The 22,439-nt window shown below is 26.9% G+C and overlaps 1 protein-coding gene across 2 annotated transcripts in view; it reads right to left on the minus strand.

Moving 5' to 3' along the window:
- Positions 1 to 20,719, minus strand: part of LOC148232329 (uncharacterized) — a 30,774-nt gene extending 10,055 nt beyond the window's left edge. Inside the window, exon 1 of one of the 2 annotated variants that reach the window (XM_088191226.1) lies at positions 20,701 to 20,719. The gene's annotated coding sequence lies outside the window, so the exon portion shown is untranslated. Of the gene's footprint in view, positions 1 to 11,471; positions 11,805 to 20,700 lie in introns of those variants that run through there. The other variant, XM_088191225.1, reaches the window with a different exon arrangement.
- Between the last annotated feature and the right edge of the window lie 1,720 nt (positions 20,720 to 22,439).

A 22,439-nucleotide genomic window follows, 5' to 3' on the forward strand; every position in this document is an offset into this window, starting at 1 on the left:
TACATATGAAACACACGACTGTTTTCTATACGTTATGATTAATATATATTCTGTCAACATATTGTTAGTTTTGGAAGTACAATTAGATCGAAGGTTTATTATGAAAATGACCTAATTACAATTCAATTAACTGTTATCTTGAGGACATATTTTGGATCGAGTTGCATGCGTCTATGAAAACATGTTTGAAACAATAACATATTCTGAATGGAACACAAACTCTTTCAAACCCAAATAGTCGATTGTCGAATCAGACAATGGAAGAATAACGCGGTGTTAACCGGAAGTCGTTTACTGCGTGTTAATTTCGTTTTTACTATGTTGGAAGAATGCAATGGGTGAGCGAGTTTATTTTACGCTATAAAATAATTTAATTAATCAAGAGCGATCATTTTTTACAGTTAATCTTTTATCAAAATCCTGTATAAAACTACTAATTAACTCATTATTGTGTTTGAGTATAAATTAAAGAATGTGACGATTAGATAATATATTAACAATGAATAACTAAAATAATGCTTCTATGGAAAACTTTATTTAAAGAATAAATTATCGAAAATTTTCCTTTATAACTTTTGAATGGGTTCTTAATTATTCCACTGAGATTACCTAGCTCAAAGATATTTATTTGGTAATAAAATTCAGCTTATAAAAACATTATTACAATTGTAAATACCAAATAACTAAAAATAAAATATTAATTGCACAAAATACATAAAAAATACACATATTTTATATGAAAAGTTATAATAAAAATCTGGCAAAATAACTATTTCATTTCATATTTTAGGAATGAATTCATAATAAGAAAAGGTAGTGGCGCAAATTAAGTTTTTGCCTATGGCATCTTTGCATAATACATACAATTTTGATTGTTAAGAGTGACACTATCGCGCTTATGTTTTTAATCAAAACATTAGATAATAAACTTGTTAAATTATTTAATTCGAATTTTAAATGCGAATTTTAAGAAATGAGAAAAAAATTCAGCAGCTATACACACAGGAAACGGGTCGGTTTATAGCAAATCTTTATTGTTCCAATTTTATAAATAAATCTATAAATTATTTTATATGTTTTGATTGGTTTATTATTTGTATTCATCAAATGATATATTTAACTGCAAATGGTCTAAATATTACAACTATGAAAAAAAAATATAGACTCATTTACTCCTTTTAATGAATATTTTTTAATGTTAAATCGAGTTTAAGATCTGAAATATTTATATATTATGGTTATATAAATAAAATAAAATATATACCCATTTTACAATAATATTTAATACGAGGAAAAATAATATACCAAACTGAAATTGCGTTAAAATTATAAGATATAGTATAATGGATTTATTGCATGTTTTATAAATATGTATGAAGAATGTTTAATTTAAGAGAAAATTGCAAATCCACGTGTTTTTGTTGTTATTTTCTCTCTAGCGCAAATTATTGTGTAGTAAATTATAGCATATACATTGTACACATAATTATGAAATAATTGGAAAAATTGATGTTAAAACAGTTTTTCAATAAACATCAATGCAATTAAAAACTAACAAACACGTGGACCATTTTTGTTAAAATACAATGGTTTGCTTTGTAAATATTTATTTTTATTGTCTTTTTTAGCAGCCCTTAATGTATGTTACTGCCAACATGTTTTTATTTAAAAGGTTATTGCTAAAACGATTTATTATTGCGTGTGTAGAAAGAATTAGATTATAATGGATGAATGTTAAATATGCACAATTAAAGTTTGCATACAAAACAGTTTTTTATGAATGTAATCTAAATTAAATATATTTATAACAATCAATCGCGTGAGAAAACCTACATGGAAAAGTATCAACCGTAAAATTCAGTTATAAACGAATACATTCTTGTTAATCATCTATGATTAAATAAAAAACGATAATCTAAATCGTTATTATCTCTCACAATATGAACAAATCTCTTATTTTATAGAAAGCTTTATACGTATTAATAAAATATTTTTATCACATCACATTAAAAAATATTGTTTTATATAATAATAGGAAAATAAGGAATCTAGATATACGCTAAGTTTTTTATACCAGATTTTCCCGGTCCAGATTTTCGGAGAAATCTAAAAAATCTGTTCATATTTTTTATAAATGTAAAATGAAATTTATTAGGAACAAATGTAAGGAAACTTCCTAGAAATATTTTAATAGACCTCACCTCTTTAATTTACTTTATTATGTGAAAGACTGATTTCAATATAATTCTATAAAACAATAATTACTGATCTCGGTATTTAAAAAATAGACGAGAATCAGAATCTCTAGTACGAAAATATTATTAATCTTTCACGGTAAAAAATATTACTCATGGGACATCTATATTTAACTTTCATATTATTTTGCCACAAAAATAAACAAATAATATCTCTAAATCTTTCATAGTATAATATTGATCCATCGTCAATAAAATCTCTCTCGTTTCTCCAGAGATCTTAGTATGTTTGCACATGTTTCTTTTAACGATTAGCTCATAACACCGATTGGCAAACGTGCGATGAGCCGTCATAAATTATTCATGCCACCATGAATTTGCGCCATACTTTCCAAGTGTAAAACGATCTTTTGTCGAACGTGTTACCTGGGTCTTACACTTCGACGGATGCGTACAGTGTATCGGCTGCGTAACATTTGAAAGTGGTCATGCACCGCGGGCCTCTGCGCAATATAGACGATGGCCAATTTGCGGCGAATCATAATGAGTCATGTCGTCGTCTCAGAATAAAATGCTGTCCATAATCGTTTACCAAGTGGCCGTAATAATATAATTTGGTAAACTTAAATTATACGCCATATAAACACGTAATCACTGACCTGGCGCGGGTTGAGCGTTTAATTTTATTGACCAAAATCTGACCCAAGATCTGATGACCACATAGGGCTACCAACTTGTTTCTATATTTTAAATTAAAGCTCACTATTGCCACAAATTCTTATTGATATTTGCGTGATTTGTTATGATTAAGTCTTTGATTAAAATCGTAGACTCTTCACAATATCGGAAGGATTCGATGAAGATTTATGGTACTCTAATTAAACTCCTAATAGCTTCAGCTTCAAGGAAGTAAAGATTGATATTTTCAGTATCCTGATGGACCGTATGGTATAGAATATTATATGATAATGCCCCCTCCCCCCATAACAAAGGATTCTACCTTATTTATAACGTTATGTTAATTAAAATGTGATGAAATTAAGGAGGCGTAATTTCTCATCTTACCGTCTAAAAATAACTATGCAGCATTCATTGCCTAATCAACGAACGAAAGACCGCATAAGTTCATATAAGTATATACCACCTAGATAAAATAATCAAAAATAGAATGGTATATATTGACCAATAATACTTTGAAGTAAAAAAGTATTTTAAATAAACTTTTCCTAAGCTATCGTTCTGAAACCAATTAGCATAAATACTGGTTCATAAAGTTAGATATTTTATTTAATCAGAACCTGGACTATAAAGAAGCAGCGAAAAGAGAATCTTGACAGCTAAGATAAAATGTATACAAATAAAAAGAAGCCAATTAACATTGAGGAAAAAGAAAATCAAAATACGCAATTTCAGTTCTTTAAAAGAGAAGAAGAAAATTACATCCTTTAAGGAAAGAACAAGTGATAAAAAAGTATGTACTTGAGATTGACCTGAATTTTAAAAAACTAAAGCGAAAGTGTTTTTAATATACAGAAGACTCCCCAATAACACGGTAAATTGTAGATGTGCTATTTGAATGTCCCTTACTTTATGTGCTCACCACACGCGCCTGATTTGTACGTACGTATTGCAAAAAATGTATGAATATTTTCTAGTCCCCCAACTACACGCACCCAAATAGCACGTTACCGTTTTATTATGCTAACATAAACTTTCGATTTTTGACAGGAAAATTAATTACTGTAATAGTTACTGTAAACTTTGAATACAAGACTGTAACGTCTTGTATTCAATGATATGTAATGGCTCTTATATTGAAAATACAATGTTTTAATATATTTATTATGTTTTATTTATTTTTAATAAATCTTTCGCTGTAAGCGCAATGCATTACAACGTGCAAATCTATACCAACTGAGTAAGTAAATCAGAGTAAATCAGTGACATCTATATTATTAATTATAAATTATTATGCGCTATACAATTTATATTAAATAGATGTCACGGTTTTTTACTAATAACGTATTTTTCACTGCCGGGGCTCGAACGCGCAAACCTCAAGAGTTACTAGTCTGAGACGTTACGGACTACGCTATTCCATACTTAATAGCAACTTTTATAAATAGCATGCTATATGATCATTTTTTCAGTAAATAGGAATTATTATAAATAAGTAATTAATCCAACATAATTATTATACATGTTTTTTTATATTTCTTGATGTAACTTCTAATAATAATTAGAAAACCATTTCAGAAAAAACTATATAGTTTAAAAAACTTGCAGTAAAATATATATTTGCTCTCTGTGTAAAAGTGTACAATATATTTTTTCACACTTAGTTTAGTTTATATTATAATTTTAAAGTTTTGCTTAACATTAAAATGATCTCTAAAGAGCAGAAATAACCAAATCAATTTGTGCAACTATAATAAAAACTCTTGAATAGTGACGAAAATAAAAAAGCTTACAACGAAAAAATAAAATCAGGTATTTAACGCATTATCCCTTTCATAAATAATAAAGGCAAGTATTTTGATTCGCCATGTCATTAAATTTAACCACAAAGGTTGTAAATGTATAGTGGAAAATTTTAAGTGATCATTAGTCCCATTATATTAATGGAAAACTGACAATGAGATAGTTGTGTTATTTTATTAAACTCGTTAGTTTTCCTTGACATTAACATCGAAAACCAGTATAAAGTGGTACAAGTAATCGAATAAATATTTTAATTTGTGTAAAAGTTAATAGAAATCTGAAACTCGCTCTATTAATATTGTATGATATTATACATATTTCCTTTAGTATAAAATTTTATTTTTCCTTTACCATTACATAGTAAAAACTTATAACTGTTATAATAAAGGTACAGTCCCGAATGTTTACAACATTATAATACACACAAATTTTTATTTTGCGTTCGTAAATAGTAATTAAAATATTTATCTAAGTAGTAAAGTGAGTCAGTTGCAGCACGTTTATTAAACCTTATTGAAAATATAATGAACGAATAAGAAGCTCTAAGTTATCCAATTGATTCTCTGAATCTAATAAGATTACCAAATCATTAAAGTGCTAAAGAGTATATTCACTGATAGAACTCGGTTGGTTTTAAAACCATTGAACATATATGTGATCAGAATGAAATTGAACACATTTAAAGATAATGCGCTTTTTTCCATAATCCTATTAATTCCTAGCAGTTTACAATTTCTCTTCGTGGTGTTAAAATTCCAAATTCGAATTACAATTGCAATTACAATAATTATGTTCCAAAAAATGTATGTTGTAAGGTTATGACAGATAAAAATTTAACAAAAATGCAGAAAGCTCGTTGATTCCCAACGATTTGCAAGATTTGATTTGAACGATAAATGCTTCTCTCTTAGCAATTTTAATGTTGCAATGTAACTTACATTCGAAGCATTTATATAATCTGGCAGATAAAAATAAAACACTAGTCAATGTTATACATATAATTTCATAGAAACTTTATGGGTATGTATTATAAGATTTAAAATATAAAATATTTTAATTAATAATATTAAATCAAAAAGATTGTTTTCATCATACATTTTAAAATGAAAAGCTGCAAATTAAAAATTAATATAAAATAAAAAATATGACTAATTAAGTATCTTAAGCACTGACATTGCTACTTCTGTATATCATTATCTATATAAGATTCTGTATGATAATAAATATTAAATTTCCTAAACAAGTACGACGACCTCGGTGTGTTGACGCAATAAGCACGACTTTTACTACAAACACTCAACAGCCTATTTTTTGATACCTCGATTGTGTCATGTCATAAATAATAACTAAAACTATGCCAAGACAAATGGATAGTAATCTTAGATAAAATATACTTTAATTGCACTTATTTTAATTATTTATTGCGATATTTGTGCAACTATTCTCTATTGCGAATCTCCTAATTTCAACATAACTCTCGCATATTAATATAATAATAATAAATAAACAGTTTATTTTGTGAGCACTTAACATCGCAATAGAGTTATTTCGGAGCAGTCGTGAGAATGCCACCAGTTCACCGCCTTGTTACTCGAAACAGTACCGCAAATACCGGTAAAGAACAGTTCGCAGTTAACTCGCGTTTCGCCAATGTACTGTCGCCATTGAAAAGCCATGAGAAAAATTAACCATCTTTTTTTAACGATTGTTTTTCGCCAGCCAAAATGAACCGTAGCGCTTTGCGATTTCGAAAGCGCGGGTTCGCCGATACGTAATGTGAAGTTTTAACACTATTTTTAATATATAAAAAACAGGAAACGTGTCTAAAAAACATGCTTGTTGTTTGAAATACGACAAAAATTCACTAATTGACCTTTCGCGTGTAATTTCGCTCGCCGTCTAACTCTAAACTCCAAGGTAAACGAGTACAATCTCGCTATCTGAGAGAGTACTGTTCAAGTGTATATTATTATAATATATTATCGACTTGAGATTGAAAAAACATAGTGACGTAGCCTTAATTTTATTAAACTGACGATTTAATAATATTTAATATATTTTTTTAGAAACTGAATTTTTGAGTTATGCTTCGATAAAATGCTGATAATTAATTTTAACTGCATTTTTATAATTGGTTATAATATTATATAGTGACACAATAAATTATATAGTGACACAATAAATTTATTTTATTCTAATTTTTAAGCTTTATTAGTATTATATATTAATTAATTAATAACGTAGAAAAATTAAAATATTTGAAATAAAAATTACTACAAAATAAATTACTGTATATTTTACTTCAAAATTATTTTTATAAACATAAATTCTATCCTTTACTTTTATATTATTTTACTTTTTACAATTTTATAAATATATTTATGTAAATAATAATAATTATATATTTAACTGGCAACTTAAAAATTATTATCAATGAGAAATAGATAAGACTCATATTGTTTAGGAATGAGATTTTCGACTTATGGCTAAAATACAGAATAATTATTTTAACTGCATTTTTATGATTGCTTATAATAAACTATGATACAGTACACAAATTAAATTAATTGTATTCTAATTCTTAAGCATTAATATTAAATCAATAAATTAATAGCGTAGAGGAATTAATATATTTATAACAAAAATTACTTAAAAATAAATTAGTGTATTAATTAAAAATTATATGAATGAGTAATCGATAAGATGACTCTTATTTTTTAGTAATGAGGTTTTAGACTTATGGTTAAAATACACAATAATAATTTCAACTACATTTTTATGAATGTTTATAATAAACTATAATATAGTCTGCCCGCTAAATTAATTGTATTCTAATTCTTAAGCTTTAAAATTAAATTAATTAATTAATAACGTAGAGAAATTGAAATATGAGATATAAAAATCTCTACAAAGTAAATTATTGAATATTTAAATACAAAATTATTTTTGTAAACATAAATTCTAGCCTTTACTTTTATATTATTTTATTTAATAATAATATTAAATTTGACTGACAACTTAAAAATGATTATGGATGAGAAATCGATAAGATGACTCCTATTTTTTAGGAATAAGATTTTCAATTTATGGTTAAAATACACAATAATAATTCTAACTTCATTTTTATGATTTTATATAATATACGATGTACATACAAAATTTATTTAAATCCAATTTTAAGACAGGAAATTGAATTATGAATTAGTTAAGTTAAGTGAAATTTTTGGTATAAAAATTACTACAAAAAAATGCACAATATTTTTTTAGAAAATTATTTTTGTAAACATAAATTGTTTTTACTTATTAAAATATTTTTTAATTTTTACCATTTTATACAAGTATTTATTAAAAATAATAATAGAAAATTCAATTGACGATTTTATAAAATTGCAAAAATGTTTTTCGGCTTATGCTTTGATTAAATACTCAAACACAATAAAAAAAATGATTTTTATATACTAAACCACGATGAAATAATCACATTGAATCTATTTCAATGTAAGTTTTAGACAATAAATAATAATTATAAAATAATTGATTAAAAAAAGTGAAATTCTTGGTATAAGAATTACTACAAAACATTGCCTAATATTTTATTATAAATTAATTTTGGTATTTATAGTGAAGTTTAGGATCTACTTCTGTTATTCAATAAAATAAATATTCCCGAATATTTTTGCAAAGTAATTGTTAAAACTGAAACTGTTTTTCACCGTTAAATACATAATTTTTTCTAGTACCAAACAATCGACTAATGAAGTATAACAATAATATTGCTATATTATACTCCTTTAAAACTTAATGTTTATAGAAATTCAATAATTTTATCTTAAAATAGAGAAAGAACAATGATAGCATATATTCGTAATCAAACTTTATTATATTTTAATTTATTAAGAAGAGAAGTTAATAGTAAAAATATACAATTCATATTAAAAAACATTGCGTCGTTATAAAGAACATTTGTCATGCACCGTGCCCTTTTAGTTTCTATCTAGTGATTAAGATTTTAATTACAGAAAGATACTTTCACTACATAGTCCCTCATGTATTTTTAAAAACAACCGAAGAGTTCAAGCGTCAATTCTAATCATTTATAATAAAATAGTATATAAAGAGCAACGCACTCTTATTTGGATATCGAAATTTCTTTTTTTCAGATTTACATTAACATAGATCACATCTCCGCTCATATAAATTTACATACAAAGACGTGATTAAATATATTATTAAAAAAAAAAGGTTTTACTATCGGTGCTTTTGAAGAATCCAATCAAATCTCTTTGTTCTATTATTACGAGCGAGTCGAAGGACTAACATTCTCAGGACAATATGTGTCTCGTGAGAATGAATAATGCATACGACACACCTTATTTTGAAAGCCGATACGCTCTGCTCTGGCTAAGGTGGAAGTTTATAACTGCCGCACACACGATAAAAGGTATACGCGTGTATATGAAAGAAATGGTGAAAGAACGCGACATGTGGTTAAATTACCGGTCGAACGAAAAGAAAGTCGTTTAACTAAAGACGTTTAAAAGAGCGCACACGAAAGTGAGTCACAATATATTATTGTATCTAGTGGTAATTTTATTTCATAACGAGGGTTTTTAACGAAATTTTAATTAATTCATAACCGAGTGTTACGCCACTGCCTTATTGAACGTGACGTTTCCTGTTCGAATGTTAAAAAAAATGTTATGCTAACAATTAAAAACAAATTCGATGGCACGCAAAGTTAGTGTATTTTGAAGCAAATAGAGCAAACACTATTATAATACATGTATGTTATGACATAAATGTGATAATAATAATTTTATCATATAATATAAACGTATGACAAAAAGTTTTGGATACACTAGCGCATTCGTGTCTAATTCATACAAAATATAATGTAATAAATAATGTTATATTTAACCAATTTTTATTAAAATGCAAAAAAAATATTGTACAAAAATATACATTTAATATTCATGAAAAAGTTTTTTGTATGCTTTTACTTTTTATTTTACTTTTGGATATATCAGCCTATAAAGCATATATATTTTAATCTAAGAATGAAACTTACTTCACCGTTCTTTATTTATTTTTATAAAAATAATTTTTTAACAATTGAAACAACCGGTGGTGTTTTGTAAACAAACAAATTCCATAAATAACACGTGACTTCACTACTGATTTATTTTTATTTTTTATTTTTGATATACACTAATATGACTACTGCATTACATGTATACATATTATAGATATCAAAAAAATTCTAAACGTCACAATTTAAATTTTCTTCGTATGTATGATAAACAACTTAAATATCCATTTACTATGGTTTTATCTCTACACTTAAACGTTCATTTTATGTAAATATTACATATAGTTTCACTCATTATTAAGCACGTAAAGATAAATATAAGTTATCTGCCATGCACATAAGATAAAATATACAGATCATCTAATAAAAAAAATGATTACATCATGGCACTATTTTTTTATAAATTATTTATAAAAAAAATGAAGAAGAAAAATATTTAGATTAATTATCAAAAATTTACAAATATCAAAAAGTTGCATGTTAAAAACTAAAATTAAAATTATCATTTTGGAATACCGTTAAATGATTTTTAATTAGATGTAATTTAATAAATGTCACATATCTGATATTGATTTTATAATAGCTCTTGTGTGTAACAAAAACGTTTAATTGCCATGTATGGCAATAGGTGTTTTATACCAGAAGGTAAATAAAAATTATATGAAAAAAAATTAAGATTAACTTTGGCATGTAAAAATATACTTTTGGTTTATTATAATTTTCTTTCTGTGAATATTTATTTTCAGTTAAATGAAAAATAATAGTATAAGTTTACCTTGAAAAAATATTTATAGTTGTCAACTTTATCTTAAATATGCATATGGATCATTGTAAAATGCTCTTAAATACATGCCTACATTTATTGTATTGTATCTATGTAAATGTATGGTGTCGTTGACTTATCGAACACCGCGTTCCGGATAGAAAGCTCTATGAATTAGCGTGTGAGCGAAAAGAAAGTAGCAAATAAATTATATTGAGTCATAAGTTTTTCTTCTGGGAATTAGTCTCGTGTGTTATAGCAACGATGAATAATGGTACAAGGCTGGAAGCTGTTCAATACCAACGTCATTGGCATTTAACCATTGTAATTATTGCATAATAAATAATAGATCATATTCATGTTTAACATATTTTTCATTATCATAATAAACAATACTATAGATGTGTTTTATTGGAGATTATTATTTAAAAACATATTAAAACTTTTTTCGATAGAAAGCGTCCGACAGTTTGGAGCTAGAAAGTATGTCGAACGAGAAATGTTTATATGTACATATATGTATTCAATATGCATGCATACGTTTATTAATAAATAATAAAAAAATATTAATTAGCTAGAAATAAATATATTTAGGATTAAGAATAAGTTTAGTTGATTAACTTATTGTAAATAATAAATTAGAGCAAGACATATAGTAAGCCCTTTATCGAATTATTTCATGTCAAAATCCTTGAATTAAAATATTTACAACGCCATTGCTTAATTTTAACTTGACCGTAAAATATGTACATGTTGAGTTTTAAGATTATTAGAATAGTATGTACACAAAAATCCTTGAATTCAAACATTTACTTTGCATTGCTCAATTCTGGTATTAACTCATATGTTTAATTGGTAGTGTTAAAATATATTACACATACGTACATACACAGCGGTGCATTTTAAAGTAGCCCCATATCAAAATTTAATCAAATACACACACCTATGCGAAGATTTTCCTCAGCTCTCCCGGTCCAAATTCGAAAATCCAACACTGAGTTTAATTGGTATTCACTGTACTTTCCAACACTGTTATCTCTCTCTTTAAGTTTTCATACGTAGATATATATCACTGTGTATAATTTCTCTGTCAGAGCTGTATATAACACACTTTGGGTCCACTTTCTTCACTCGAACGCGTGTTTCACCGGCGGCGGCGGCGACCAAACAACTCTCCCGTCGTCTCGCGTTCGCCTAACCTCCCACCAATATCACCAGATCACTTTTGTAGGAATGGCGATTCGACAAATATCCGTTTTGAGTATGCACAGCCTTCGAAAGCTCTCACCCTGAGGGTTTCGCCTGAATCGCGCACGCAAGCCGATGCAAGATCCGGCTGGAGAAATTAGCTGACGCGCCGACTCTCCTCGAGAATTGGCATAATAGGAAAATAATTGTCATTTTTTGGCGTCATCAAATTGTCATCATACTTTGGAAGGTATGGAAGAAATGAATTTTATTTTTAAAAAAGCATTCGAGTGCTTCAGGATATAAGCGAAATAGATTTGGGGAAAGAAATTGGATCTATTATACTTATCTAAATTTTAGAATATATTCAAGATTCACACTTCTATTAATGAAATGCTGCTAAGGATTACATAAATAGACCACTTTTAATTTACCACAGCAAAAATATAATAAGACTATAAATGATACTTCATTAATAGCTATGTGGAAATATAGTTAAAGAACATGGATGACACTAGTTTTGACTAGTAAAAAAATATTAAATTGCAAATAAAATTGATAATGCACGAGGGCATCACCATGAGACTATAATGTCCTTTCCTCTAACTACAACCTTTATTATTTAACCAATGGATCAAGGTGTAATTCATTTATTTAAAAAAAAAAAAAAGTAATTTATATACATAAAAATAATACCAAAAAAACTTAAAACCATGAAGATGGCTGGTGATTTTTAAATGTATTAATAACACGAAATAATGTTATATATTAATTTATAAAAATAAGAAAAGGGCAACAAGTCAATCAACACTATTTTAATCACCAAAAACCATATTTGAACAATACTGTATCAAGTCTATAACAAAGACTTTGTTATAAAAAAATTCTGAGAATAGTCTTTAAAGTGTAAAAATCTGAACCTGGAATTCGATAAAACTAAAGCATTAATTTATTATAAAAATGTAATTTAATAAAGATTTTTTTTTAATTAATCTACTCATATACGCTCGTAATTATTTTTTGTAACTATAAAAAATAATGCTTAATATATCAACACCTACTTTAAAAATATTTAATTGATTGTCACATTAATTATGGCTTTAATATTAAAATGTTTTATTTAAATACATTAAATTTTATTTTAATAAATCATGGCAAAAAAAGTTGATACTCGCTTTTTTCTAATGTTGTTCTAAAATACCCTAAATGGTGTTATAAAACATCATTAGCAATCATAATATTAAATATACGGATTTCAAAAAGGTTTTCTACAAGGTTTGCCATAGGTTATTAATAAAAAAAATGTGCGGATTTGGTTGCTCAGATGATTTAACTCGGTTTTTCTCAAAATAATTTTGTAGAATCTTGTGATAACTCTCAAATGCCAATAAAAAAAGACAATAACACATTATTATATCGACTGACCCCTTATTGAAAATAACGTTTACTCAAGTTGATATTATGCAATTTTGATTTTAATTACAAATAAATATCCTGAGACACGAGCTGTAAAATAGTGCTTCTTTCAACGTGTATCTGTGAAAGATTTTTCTCTATGTACGCAGCAACAAAGATTATACACAGAAACAGATGACATTCGTTTGCAAATCTTAACGATTTTGTGTTAAAAAAAAGGCATTAATTTGCTTTGTATTTACCTATTTCATAGAAAATAAAGCTTTATTTCGTATTTTATTTTTTACTTTCTAAACAAAAATGGTCTGGAAGTACAATTTTTCCGGAGGTTGTTTGCGATACGTAAAAAAAATCTTACGAACGGTGGTCAAGTAAACTTGAGTATATAACCAAAGTTTTAGAAGCACCGTTTTAAATTGCTATCTAAATTTAGGGTTCCTTGAAGAATATTATAAAATAGAAATGGGTAAAGACCCCTGATATATTTAATGTGTATGTATTATTTTTGTTACTGTGTATTGTCTGTGATATTTTTATTTTTTGCGTTTTGTAATAATGCCATCACGATGGTAAAAAAACAATGTATTGTTTTTTTACCATCGTGACGCATTGGGGTCACCTGTTAGGTCACGATAATTTTAATTTTTAAAAAAATAAATAAATAGCCTGTTGCAAATATGCGTATTTCTAGAGATAATTGCCCCATACCATAATATTAAGATGCAAGGCTGTGTTTTTGCCACGCTTATTTACGAAATATATAGAAGTTTGTTATGCAATCAGTGTATTCTTTTCCGTGAAAAGTTGAAAGAATTTAAGTATTTAGGAATCACTTTCATCAACGATAACAAAAAAAGTAGCGAGATTAGTATATAAATATACTAAGCAATACACTACTACCAAAACTATCAAAATATATTTAGATTCCTATGAAGATCGATTAAATTTATTTTGTTATTATATGTCTGCATATATGTAAAATATAAACGATTAAATATTTTGTCATATTATCAGATTCTAAAAAATACGAAAATATTATTCTCACGCTTAATTTTTTTAATATAATTTAACAACATTTTTGTGCACTTTAAGACTAAAAAATGATTGAAATATATATTGTAAAAAAAATCCACTCTACGTATGCACTCTACATTTATGTTTTGTTAAGTACGTTACTAATCTTTAATAAAACAATAAAAGTCTAAATATGACCAATCAAAGCAATTCATAAAATTCAATAACGGATGTTTGCTCCAGTTCTCAAAAAATAAACTATCAGGATAAGAATAAATCGTATAACGGAAAACATACGTGTAAATACCATACAATATTTTACTTCTTTAATTTATAAATTTAATTAAATAACTCATCAGAATGAGTCATTAAAGTAATTAACACATTTATAATGCCATTAACAATATGCTCACATTTTTAACTAAAGAATAATGGAAAAAATCTGTACATCAACAAATGGTGAATATATTTTTTTTTATTTCTGATTCAGCAAGGTTTTAATTGTTGAAAAATATATTGTATTAAATTGATACTGTGTCTCTTTTCATAAAATTGCGAGGCCATCACTTTGCACCGTTAAATTGTGTGCACGCCAATAGATTACATTAAATCTGTTTTTTATACTCAAAATAATTGCACAAAATTCACACAATTTCTTTAATGTCACCGTTACAATTTTCATGAACGTGTTTTAAGAAAATATATATACTAAAATTACAAAAACCTTATTTATATTATTGCAATTTGTGTGTCATTGCGCACTCATGAATGATGTTTTTGACATTGAAGCAACGAAGCGTCAAGGACTATTTATAACAATAATAATAAACTCGCTCGAGGTACAGAAACTAGCGAGTATGCGAATACCGGACCATCAACTTTTTGTATTTTAAATATTATTTTTGCTTCATTCTGATTTTTTTAAATTTAATGGTTCAAATAAGACAGGATTAGGATTTTCAATGATAGTCAAAATGGTTCAATCTATAAAAAACTACTTAACATTTTCAATTCATTTGAAAATAGATTTACAACAAAAACATTTTATAATATTTAAAGTTAGATTTAAAACTAAGATATTCAATGATAAAATAAATATTTGAAATCCATAATATAATAAAAATTATTTTAAGGTTGAAAAAAATATTTTAAATAAATCTTGAAATTTTATTCTGAAACTTTATAATTGTAAAAATATTTAAATTAGTGTTTTACAATTTTTTAGTTTCCTTTCAAAGACGTCAGTAAAAGGGATTTTTGCATCACTATGTGTTTAGTAGTTGTTTGTTAATGAATAGTACTTATTTTGAAACTTTGCTCCTTTTTGTTGGAAATATTTATTCAAGCGAAATTTAAAAAATTCTCTAAAAACTATAACTTTAAATTGACAACCATTGCCAAAATTTAAGTACGCATTAAATCAAATGCATAAATGCATTAAATCGGTAGCAATGATAATGTTTATTTATTATAAAGGAAAAACTCACTTTTCGGCCTCGGATCCTGTCGACGGGAATTCAAAATTTGAAGATTTCATTACGAAGATTGTTTATCTTGTTTAATCAACGTATTCTTCTAATCCTCAACATATTATGTATATATGTAATTTGCACAGTTATAACACACCTAGTTAATTTGCAACCCGATTATTTATATTCAGTCAAATCGAACAACACACATGACGTATTAATGAAAATTATTGTGGCGTAGCAAAATTTTATTAATAAATAACAATTATTTAAAACTGTTGTCACGTTACTGTCGGCCATCTTGTTTTATATTTGAATGCTTCTTTCTAATTGGTCGACAACAAAAGAATACATTAGCGAAGACTTGAAAATCATCGTGCCAACTCTATTTTTATTATTGTTAATTATAATTAAATAGATTTCCTTTGTTTAAGTGTATTATTATACACCGTGCATACAAAGCGATACGATTTACGAAGTAAAAAATTTAGCATATAATGTTTCGTTTTAAAGCGTGCGCGTCTGGAAGCGGAAGCGGCTTAGAACAATTATATATATATATAAGATGACACTGTAGGGGGCTTATGTATATACATATGTATTCATTGAAATTTTATTATGGCCAAAACTTGGCGGAACTTTGATAACGCTGGTGTAACGGACACTCGTGGCAACTCTGGTGGGTTTTTACCCCATTGTAACGCATTAGACTAACGCTGATGCTACAACAAATGATATACAATAAATAAATAAACATATACAGATACAATATACAACTATTACAGTTGTATATGTAAATACTAAACACATTAAAATTAAAATTAAATTGAAATGGTCTGCTTTTTTCCCAATAATATTTTGCACTCTTTACTATGAATCATTATTTATAAATCATAGTAATTTCGGTATAATTTAAAACGAGTCACCATCATTAAAGTTACATACACACACATGAAAATAATTATGTTATCACATGAAAATCGCTCAGAGCGCAGATCATTTATATGACTCATAGCGGTCGTTCGGGTTTCCGTGCACTAAACTCGAAATAATGGCGAATCGCAAGCAAAAAGCAGGATGACCTACACACACAGTGTATAGATTATTATGTAAATCGAACCACCGCATAACGGTTAACTGGTTAACTCAACGAACGAACGAATTGTCCAAACCGAGTGGTAAGTGTGCCAGAACGGACTTCCTGTTTCGGACACATCCTACAAACACCTATAGTCTGCCTCTCTGTTTTGCCCTCGGATAATTTCCAATTGATCTAGAGATTAGATCCTAAAATAATGACACCCACATGATATGCTATGAACCAAAAGGATAAAAAATAAGTGATGTAATACATTACGTGGGTGCAATATGCCGTATAATTATATTTTTTATATATAAAATACAGTGCTATGTTTATTAATAATTTTTATTTTAAATATAAGTAATGAAACTGTTTTTAGTAATTTAATAGTATGCGGAAACTAACGGAGAACTGTCGCGTTTCGTTTCCCATGGAAATGTCTTTTGCGTTTTACTGGATATAATTATTGCACGAGAATTAACTCGTTTATTTACGGTGACGTTTACGACCTCGTAACGTATGAGTTTAAATCTATAATAATTAATATTGATTTTTTTGCAATTTTAAAAAAATTAGTGACATCCCTTAACCAATTAAAAATATATACTATGCAATAACTTATGTTTCACTTCGATGAATATCATAAATTATATCCAAACATATTCCACAATAACATAAAACATGTAAAATTATTATGAAATCGTAAAAAGATTTCATTTCCTGATTATCATTATATATTGAAACATCATAAATACATATCAAAGTGCAATTAATGTAATAAATTGTTCGTTTTAGTTATTAAACATAATGACTTTAAGTAACAATTTATATTAGATTTATAAATACAAAAATGAATAATAAATCAGTCATGTTTTATATAAACCAATATTCACTATTTAATTAATCAAATATATATTAAACAAAAATGTATCATAGAAATCAATAATCTATTTAATAGACAGTAAATTATTTTTTTTAAATATGCCATATATAATATTTATGGTTAATATCAAATACATATATTATAAATATAATTGAACATATATTTATTATGTTTTAATGTATGAATATTGTAATAAATATAATGCTCGTATTAGTAATAGTATATTTAAAGAATTAAATAAATTACTAGTTTTCCGTTTCCTTTTAATACGCTATATAGCAATATCTATTATCTCTATAATAACTGAAGAAACACTTTCGTTGCGAAACTCGGTTATACCCATATCCTTTGCCGAAAAAGGCGAAGATTGAAAATCACTGACGTAATAACGCGCGTGCATGTGAGTCTGTAACATCCGCTTCTATTTTGTCAAAATGCATTCGGATCCATTTAACACAAAGAAGTATACAGAGTGTGGTGAGATCCGGTTGCCGTTGAGTCGTCGTAACAGTTTCTCGGCCACACTGACCGACTTTCGCACTGGACAAACTCAAACCAGAAAACGATCGACTGCAACCAGAAACAACTAGTATTTCAAATAGATAGCACATTCCTCAGTATGTTAAAACTATATCCTACCTATAATTTAGATAGTAGAATTAATAAAATGAGAATTACTATTTATTTAGTAATAGATCATTGAAACGAATTTCTAACAAATCTATCATATAGAAAGTAAATACAGAATAAATAGCCTTCTGAAGATTTCTCTTAGATTGTAGATGTAATGTGATTAACTCACTCGTGCAGAAGATTAAACTTCCTCTCCGTTCTTCACACAAGGATGTCTTTACGCAAGCGACGCTCATGCCATAATCGATTTATATGGAAATTCCTAATTTTGTACAGACAGTTCACCGTGAATGAGTCGTTAATTTGATATTATACCAAAATACATCCCGGATGATCAATTACGTTATTTTTTATCATATCTCAGATACGTGAGTTAAAATTTAATTAAGTAATAGTTATATATTTTGATATTCAAGGTTTTTTCTACCGTTTTACTTGAAAGAGTTCCACGGGACTTTAACGGGCGGTGAAGCGCGAAGCCCAACAGTATTTTAAACGATACAATTACACGCCCAAAAGTATAGTTAAACAGTTCAAACGTACAATGCTACTATTATTACTACATATAAAGTAGTTGTCATATTATATTTGTTCGTAATGATGCGGAAGAAACGCGCTAAATACTCGATTTTATTAAACTAAAAATATTTTTAGTGATCCATCTCTTTTGTGCAAAAAAATCTGCTGCTGAAGTTTATGTTTGTAAATTTAAAGCTAAGAAATAAAAAACATCTATTATCACTGATTAACTCATTTAAAAAATAAGAAAACTCGTTTTCATGTCATTTAACAACGATGAACTTTTTATAAACAATGTGTCCAAAACTGTTTCTAATGAAATGATTACCTAAATATTAGGCTACAGTGCTATAGATGCCGAAAAGAGGCCAGGTCTAAGAATTCTCAAGAAACTCGTTCCCAGGCTTACCAAAGTTCATAAGTATGTTGAAAATAAATACATACATATGTGTTCTAAAGGTTATTATGAGTCAATCTCAAAATAAAATGTATCAGAAATATGTAGGGGCTTTGTACCTTTACTTAATAACTGCATAATTATTATATATATATATATATATATATATATATATATATATATATATATATATATATATATATATATATATATATATATATATATATATATATATATATATATATATATATATATATATATATATATATATATATATATATATATATATATATATATATATATATATATATATATAAATAACGACCAATTTGTTTATGTAGCATTTAATACATTATAAAATTAACATTTTTATTGACTCGGTAATAAAACTAAACAATCAGTAATGTTTATAGGTATTCAGAAACCATTAAAAAATATTTAATGTGCGGTAATTAAAATAAAATTATATGAATAAATTACATAAATTTGTTTTTAGAAAAAAATATGTTGTATTTTATTACAAAAATATTTTGTTAAAAATGCTTTCTCATGAGGTTCTGACAAAAAATAATGAGTAATATTGGAATATATTTCATTGAATTAAATTGGAATGGGGCTCTGGTCCCTGGTATAAAAATTTAGGAGACATACAGCAGCGGACAATCAAACACGATGATTTTCTAGACTTATTGTATAAAATAAGTAAGATTAACTGCCCGTATTTACAAAAATATTTTTTCCCACAATATAGTAAATTAATTAAAGTGACGAAATAAATTAAACAAAAGGGTTTTATACTCAATCGCTTAATTGAATATTAGTGGTACTCATAGATAACACAATAAAGGATCAGAGTATAAAGTATTTTTAGAAGAACCTGAATGTAAGGAAGATTGTTCAAACTATTCTTATTGCTTGAATCACGAAATATTCATAAATGTCAATCGAGGATGTTACAATATGATTCATTTTATGATAACATAACATATTAATTTTTAGTTAAGTTTATAGTTCTGTATTACAATGTAAATGTTGGTGTAACATACCCTTATTTTTTTGTTGTTGTAGTCAGCCAAATTTCATAGTTTTTTATAGTTTATAATCTATAATCTATATAATATTAAATACTATACATTTTTAAATTTATTTATATAGTCATTAATTAAACATGACATAAAAAAATATTGATTTCAAATCACCACATAATTTTACATTTAAAACCTATATAATATGTCGTATTTGTAGCATAAAATAATTATTAAATGATACAACAAAATATTTCTGGCTAAATATCGCAATTATCTGTAAAATATAATGCATTTCTATTAATAATTACACTATTAATCTGATTTTTATCCGGGTATTTGCGACTAAAATAAATAATTGTATAAAACCCAAACTAGTTTCATCTATTAATAATATAAAATTTTATTCAACAAATAAATGCTATAATTTAATCAAAAAACGTATATTTTTTATATATAATCACTTGTTTGTCATAAAATGTTTATAAAATTAATTTTACGAAATATTATACATATTTAAAGGACATGACGATATGATTTTATGTACCTTTTCTCTGATCTCTTTCCCAGATCCTCCTGAGCATCCGTCGACACCGAAAAAATAATATTTGGCCAACGGAAGTCGCGCTCCGGGCCGAAGCAGGTCATGTAAGTGTTATAAACATTTTTGTGACGGGTCACATGTGCGTCACCATCGGACGTCAAACTTTTACACGATTGGAAAACATTGTCTTTTCCACGAGATTCCGCTCCAGCGCTCTAGAAGATCGATATCTTTAGATGATTTCTAAGATATCACCTGGCTACTTTTGTCACGACAACAAAAGTGAAACTAGATTTTTTCAAATTCCTTCTAGTCTCGAATTTAACGGATATACACATATTAAGAACGACACCAAAAAACAGTCACACTTTGTCGACCTTCGCTGTTAGAAGAATATTATATTTAAATCACTGTATTGCCGTCCCACATTATAATATATTTTAGTGTCACTACATAGAAACTATTAATTAAACATTCAATTTATTTTTTGTCAGAGTCATACCATTCAAACGTCAGCTCTTCCATTGTGTTCAAGAATAATAGATGTCAAATCGTGAAGTCCATATCAAATTTGAAACAGTCATAGGAAAAAAATCAAACTAATCAAACGACCTTCGTTGATCTGGGGTAAGTGTGTGAAAAAATCGGTAAGAACAATAGTCGCGTTGTATGAAGTGGAATGCGTATTTTCCTAGAGGTTGCACAATTGGAAATACCGATTTTCAGTACCTAGACATTTATTGATCATGTTTAATTGTGCAACACAAAAAACGGCAATCGCGCTACAAAAACGTGTCACAATTTGCATTTGTGACAAATTGTCTTTAACTATATATTTATGTTAATATTTTTAATTCTAAAAACAATTATTTTTATGATTCTTAGTATATTCCATAATGATGTTAATGTACTAAGCTTTACTTATTTAAGCTCGTATACATTGTTGTACGTCTAAAATTTTAAGGAATAATTATTGTAAAAATGTTTTAAAATTAGTATTTTTTAATATAAATTTATGTAGTGAATATTCTTGGCCATCAATTTCATATATATTTAATTAATATTTTTTTATAAATGTGTATATGTTTCTATTAATATTACTTCTTTATTTATAAGAACGAATGTTTTCACGACTTGTTTTAGCTGAAGCCATCTTAAAGATATTCTAAATTTGAGCCTTTTAAAGAATATTCATTATTATTATTTTATATATTTATTTAACTAATTGTATAATCAATCAAACAGTATATCAACAAAACATACATATAAAATATAAAATAAAACATAAATAACAAGTATATAATATCATTATTTAGCTTTTAATGTGTTTTTTTACTCCATTAATGAATCCGGCCAAATTTGTATTTCTACGTATTATCTTAATAATATTATACACACACGATCGGATTTGTCCGCTGGACATCCGTCTCGGACAGATCCGTGCGTGTGTGGCCAGCTATTAAGATATATCTGTCTTTATCATTAATAAGAGTTCAAGGGCTTTCTGATACATGGTAACATTAACAGTGGAACATACGCCAATTTACGCAATATATGTCTAAAAATCCTCGAGCGGTTCAGATTCCCTGACATTTAACGCATCCCGCGACAACTAGTGTACAACTAAGATAACCAGATGTCTTAATTAATTAATTAAGTCAGATTTAATTGCAAATTAAGGGTGGGTGGTCAAAGCTTCTGGACTCTGGCTTATAATTTATGCCTTACCCGAAGAAAATTTG

Source organism: Plectrocnemia conspersa, unplaced genomic scaffold (assembly GCF_051122295.1).
Source record: "Plectrocnemia conspersa isolate PC_06_02 unplaced genomic scaffold, ASM5112229v1 ptg000009l, whole genome shotgun sequence".
Lineage (NCBI taxonomy): Eukaryota > Metazoa > Arthropoda > Insecta > Trichoptera > Polycentropodidae > Plectrocnemia > Plectrocnemia conspersa.